The following is a 5,966-nucleotide window of genomic DNA, read 5'->3' as shown; positions in this document are numbered from 1 at the left end:
ATGCTTCCAATTCCACAGCTGAGATGCGAAGACAATGTAGAGGATGCTTCTGATTCCACAGGTGATACAGGGAGACAATCTGGAAGCCGATTCCATGGGTGATCCAAGGAGACAATCCAGAAGACACTTCCAATTCCACAGGTGAGAAAATCCAGAAGACGCTTCCGATTCCCCAGGTGAGAAAATCCAGAAGATGCTTCCAATTCCCCAAGTGAGAAAATCCAGAAGACGCTTCCGATTCCCGAGGTGAGACAATCCAGAAGACGCTTCCGATTCCCCAGGTGAGACAATCCAGAAGACGCTTCCGATTCCCCAGGTGAGAAAATCCAGAAGACGCTTCCGATTCCCCAGGTGAAACGAGGAGACAAACCAGAAGTCGATTCCACAGGTGATCCGGGGAGACAATCCAGAAGCCGATTCCAAAGGTGATCCGGGAAGACAATCCAGAAAGACGTCTCCAATTCCATGGGTGATATGGGAAGACAATCTAGACGCCGATTCCACAGGTGATACCAGAAGACAATCCAGAAGACGCTTCCGATTCCTCAGGTGAGATGGGAAGACAATCCAGAAAACGCTTCCGATTCCTCAGGTGAGATGGGAAGACAATCCAGAAGACGCTTCCGATTCCTCAGGTGAGATGGGAAGACAATCCAGAAGACGCTTCCGATTCCTCAGGTGAGACGGGGAGACAATCCAGAAGACGCTTCTGATTCCTCAGGTGAGACGGGGAGACAATCCAGAAGATTTCACTGAAGCGGTCAGCAATGATCTCACATCACTCGGGTTGTGTTCTGGTTCCATATTTCCATGGCCGATCTTTGGACGATTTCTTACTGGGCTCAGGATTAGGGTTGGAATTCCGGATCTGAACTCCGCTACACTGATTATAATGGAGCCATTCATACCAGAGCGCAAACATGAGCCGCTTCCAGATCCAGAACACAGAATCCAAAAATCTGCGTCCAAGAACATGTGATTTCGGTGCTGATGCATGTATACACATAAATCTACACAAAGGGAGAGAGAAATCATCAGAAGGACAAGTTATGTACGCAAGTGACGGACCAATCACCACGCAGGAACATTCCTCCAGAAAACTCGTGTAATGTCTCTGGTGCCGTGTGAAGGAAGCCGTGGAATCAACAGGGAACTCTGAAGATCATGGACTTGTTCCTTCTCCTCTGTGCTGCCATTGTCCTGGCCCAGCCCCCCCCTTATGTCCTGGCCCAGCCCCCCCTTATGTCCTGGCCCAGCCCCCCCCTTATGTCCTGGCCCAGTCCCCCTCTTATGTCCTGGCCCAGTCCCCCCCTTATGTCCTGGCCCAGTCCCCCCTTATGTCCTGGCCCAGACCCCCCCTTATGTCCTGGCCCAGACCCCCCTTATGTCCTGGCCCAGTCCCCCCCTTATGTCCTGGCCCAGACCCCCCCTTATGTCCTGGCCCAGCCCCCCCCCCTTATGTCCTGGCCCAGTCCCCCCTTATGTCCTGGCCCAGACCCCCCCTTATGTCCTGGCCCAGCCCCCCCTTATGTCCTGGCCCAGTCCCCCCCTTATGTCCTGGCCCAGACCCCCCCTTATGTCCTGGCCCAGCCCCCCCCTTATGTCCTGGCCCAGCCCCCCCCTTATGTCCTGGCCCAGCCCCCTCTTATGTCCTGGCCCAGTCCCCTCCTTATGTCCTGGCCCAGCCTCCTCTTATGTCCTGGCCCAGCCCCCTCTTATGTCCTGGCCCAGCACCCCCCTTATGTCCTGGCCCAGTCCCCCCCTTAGTCCCAGCTATGTGTGACATCTAGGGCAAGATTCAATGGGCTTGTGTTCCCTTCATGCAAGTCTATGGGGAGGAGAAAGCAGCTGAAGTTGGATAGTTGGAAGTTCCTGCATTCGCCTGTGGAAGCCCACAGACACGGGACGTCTAACCCATCCAACCTGCTGAAGGATCTCACAGGAGTTCCGGGAAGAAGATCAGATACAATATCAGAACACAGAACACCCCGGCCAGACGCCTACCGACGGTCCATGATTGGGAGGACAAGGGACCTTCAGGTACAGGGAACACGGAACACCAAACTCCTCGGCCAGACGTCTACCGACGGTCCATGATTGGGAGGACAAGGGACCTTCAGGTACAGACACCACGGAACACCAAACTCCCCGGCCAGACGTCTACCGACGGTCCATGATTGGGAGGACAAGGGACCTTCAGGTACAGACACCACGGAACACCAAACTCCCCGGCCAGACGTCTACCGACGGTCCATGATTGGGAGGACAAGGGACCTTCAGGTACAGACACCACGGAACTCGGCACATTATAGTAAAATATAAAGACATTTATTTGCATCTTGATGTGACATCACAGCAGCACATATCAGTACAGGCACCTCCAGCATGGTAGTCCAGGTTTAGGTCCTGTTGGTGTGGTCACGTGGGACTGGTCCCAGTTTAGGTGCTGTTGGTGTGGTCACGTGGGACTGGTCTCAGTTTAGGTGCTGTTGGTGTGGTCATGTGGGACTGGTCTCAGTTTAGGTGCTGTTGGTCTAGTCATTTGGGACTGGTCCCAGTTTAGGTGCTGATGGTGTGGTCACGTGGGACTGGTCCCAGTTTAGGTGCTGTTGGTGTGGTTATGTGGGACTGGTCCCAGTTTAGGTGCTGTTGGTCTAGTCACGTGGGACTGGTCCCAGTTTAGGTGCTGTTGGTGTGGTCACGTGGGACTGGTCTCAGTTTAGGTGCTGTTGGTGTGGTCATGTGGGACTGGTCTCAGTTTAGGTGCTGTTGGTCTAGTCATTTGGGACTGGTCCCAGTTTAGGTGCTGATGGTGTGGTCACGTGGGACTGGTCCCAGTTTAGGTGCTGTTGGTGTGGTTATGTGGGACTGGTCCCAGTTTAGGTGCTGTTGGTCTAGTCACGTGGGACTGGTCCCAGTTTAGGTGCTGTTGGTCTAGTCACGTGGGACTGGTCCCAGTTTAGGTGCTGTTGGTCTAGTCACGTGGGACTGGTCTCAGTTTAGGTGCTGTTGGTCTAGTCACGTGGGACTGGTCTCAGTTTAGGTGCTGTTGGTCTAGTCACGTGGGACTGGTCTCAGTTTAGGTGCTGTTGTTGTCACGTGGGGCTGGTCTCAGTTTAGGTGCTGTTGTTGTGGTCACGTGGGACTGGTCTCAGTTTAGGTGCTGTTGGTCTAGTCACGTGGGACTGGTCTCAGTTTAGGTGATGTTGTTGTCACGTGGGGCTGGTCTCAGTTTAGGTGCTGTTGTGGTCACGTGGGACTGGTCTCAGTTTAGGTGATGTTGGTGTGGTCACGTGGGACTGGTCTCAGTTTAGGTGCTGTTTGTGTGGTCACGTGGGACTGGTCTCAGTTTAGGTGCTGTTGTTGTGGTCACGTGGGACTGGTCTCAGTTTAGGTGCTGTTGGTGTGGTCACGTGGGACTGGTCTCAGTTTAGGTGCTGTCGGTGTGGTCACATGGGGCTGTCTCAGTTTAGGTGCTGTTGGTGTGGTTACGTGGGGCTGGTCCCAGTTTAGGTGCTGTTGGTGTGGTCACGTGGGACTGGTCCCAGTTTAGGTGCTGTTGGTGTGGTCATGTGGGACTGGTCTCAGTTTAGGTGCTGTTGGTCTAGTCACGTGGGACTGGTCCCAGTTTAGGTGCTGTTGGTCTAGTCACGTGGGACTGGTCCCAGTTTAGGTGCTGTTGGTCTAGTCACGTGGGACTGGTCCCAGTTTAGGTGCTGTTAGTCTAGTCACGTGGGACTGGTCTCAGTTTAGGTGCTGTTGTTGTCACGTGGGGCTGGTCTCAGTTTAGGTGCTGTTGTGGTCATGTAGGACTGGTCTCAGTTTAGGTGATGTTGGTGTGGTCACGTGGGACTGGTCTCAGTTTAGGTGCTGTTTGTGTGGTCACGTGGGACTGGTCTCAGTTTAGGTGCTGTTGGTGTGGTCACGTGGGGCTGTCTCAGTTTAGGTGCTGTTGGTGTGGTCACGTGGGGCTGTCTCAGTTTAGGTGCTGTTGGTGTGGTCACGTGGGGCTGTCTCAGTTTAGGTGCTGTTGGTGTGGTCACGTGGGACTGGTCTCAGTTTAGGTGCTGTTGTTGTGGTCACGTGGGGCTGTCTCAGTTTAGGTGCTGTTGTTGTGGTCACGTGGGGCTGTCTCAGTTTAGGTGCTGATGGTGTGGTCACGTGGGACTGGTCTCAGTTTAGGTGCTGTTGGTGTGGTCACCTGGGACTGGTCTCCGTTTAGGTGCTGTTGGTGTGGTCACGTGGGACTGGTCTCAGTTTAGGTGCTGTTGGTGTGGTCACGTGGGACTGGTCTCAGTTTAGGTGCTGTTGGTGTGGTCACGTGGGACTGGTCTCAGTTTAGGTGCTGTTGGTGTGGTCACGTGGGACTGATCTCAGTTTAGGTGCTGTTGGTGTGGTCACGTGGGACTGATCTCAGTTTAGGTGCTGTTGGTCTGGTCCTGGTTAAAGAGAGCCGTGGCCAGCTGAATCCGAGAGCCGAGGGACTCCAGGTTGCTGAGGACACAGCGGTGGTAACCCTCTCCTGATTGGAGGGTGCTGCACTTTTTCAGGGAGAACCTTTGCACCAATGCTGGCTCCAGAGCCCTGAAGATGTGCAGCTGGGAGTGTCTGAGGAACAGTTCCAGAAGCTCCATGCCGGCACCGTTCTCCTCCTCATCCTCCGGAGCTCCCACCTCCGTGGCCATTCTGTTGCGAGCTGCCATGAAGTCAGAGTTATAGAAGCAGAATTCCGAGGAGGAGAATCGGTCAAAGTGGCCATCGTGGAGGAAGTCCGTAGAGGGCGGAGTGGAGAAGCTGCGTCGGGACATGTCGGGGTTGTATTCCTGATAGTGGACTGGAGAGAAGACCTGCCACGCACTGATGGCGTTCATCCGGCAGCGGTTCAACGCCTCCGTGGTCACTTCACTCCAAACACTTAGCAGAAGGAAAAGTGTCTCCATGGGATGCTTCTTGGAGATGATTTCCATCAGACGGATCTGGGAGGGGATCTCGGCGTGGACGCTGGTCACTTCCAGACGTAGGAAGGTGTACCGGCTCTCCAGTTCTGACACCATGCTCCGCACCCCCTCAAACACGTCCTGCACCTGCCCCGAGGAGGTCATGTCATACACCAGCAGCACAGTCAGGGCCACGTTCTCCTGTGGGTCCAGAAGGTTTGTGGCAAAGGCATCAAGAAAAGCTGAAATGTGGCCAGCATCGGCCGGCATCAAAGGTACCACCACCTGCACCGGCGTGGCCTCAGTCACATATGGCATGGGAAGAATTTCCACAAGGCCCAGGGGGCGCAGCAGGCTAAGGCGCTTGATGATGACTCCAGCGTGACCCTTCTTCGTGGTGGCTTCAAGCACCAGGTCCAGGGTGTACTCCATCCCACGGGTGGGATCAAAGCGTCTGTACCCGTTCAGCAGATGGCGCTTTCTGAAGTGAAGCCAAGGATGATAGCGATGATTGAGCTGCTCGAGAGCCTCTTCCAGCACCTGCTGGACATCCAACAACCAAACTCCTTGCAGGGGACACTTGGGGGCCCCATCGTGGCAGGAGAACGTGTGCGTCTCTGTGAAGTATTCCCAAGTCAGCAAGTCAAAGTGGGACTTCGGGGTGAATGGTGGGTTGACGCCAACTGGCCACAGAAGACTGGCTTCTCCATCCGGAGTCAGGGAGGAAAGGTTCTGAATTTCACCCTGAAGGAGAAAAGTGGAAGAATTAGAGACTAGGAGGCCACCAACCACACACACGGCACGTCACGAGGAGGCCACCAACCACACACACAGCACATCTGAGGAGGCCACCAACCACACACATGGCACATCCGAGGAGGCCACCAACCACATGCACGGCACATCCGAGGAGGCCACCAACCACACACACACAGCACATCCGAGGAGGCCACGAACCACACGCACAGCACGTCCGAGGAGGCCACCAACCACACACAGCACAACCGAGGAAGCCACCAACCACACACA

The 5,966-nt window shown here is 54.9% G+C and overlaps 1 pseudogene; it reads right to left on the bottom strand.

Annotated features, from left to right (window-relative positions):
- Positions 1 to 2,306: 2,306 nt before the first annotated feature.
- Positions 2,307 to 5,741, bottom strand: LOC149427519 (chondroitin polymerizing factor 2, non-catalytic subunit pseudogene; annotated as a pseudogene).
- Between the last annotated feature and the right edge of the window lie 225 nt (positions 5,742 to 5,966).

The sequence above is a fragment of the Staurois parvus genome, unplaced genomic scaffold (genome assembly GCF_062004578.1).
Source record: "Staurois parvus isolate SC_StPar_1 unplaced genomic scaffold, SC_StPar_1.0 ptg003688l, whole genome shotgun sequence".
NCBI lineage: Eukaryota > Metazoa > Chordata > Amphibia > Anura > Ranidae > Staurois > Staurois parvus.
Note: the sequence above shows the minus strand (reverse complement) of the source record. Positions and strands in the feature narration are given on the sequence as shown.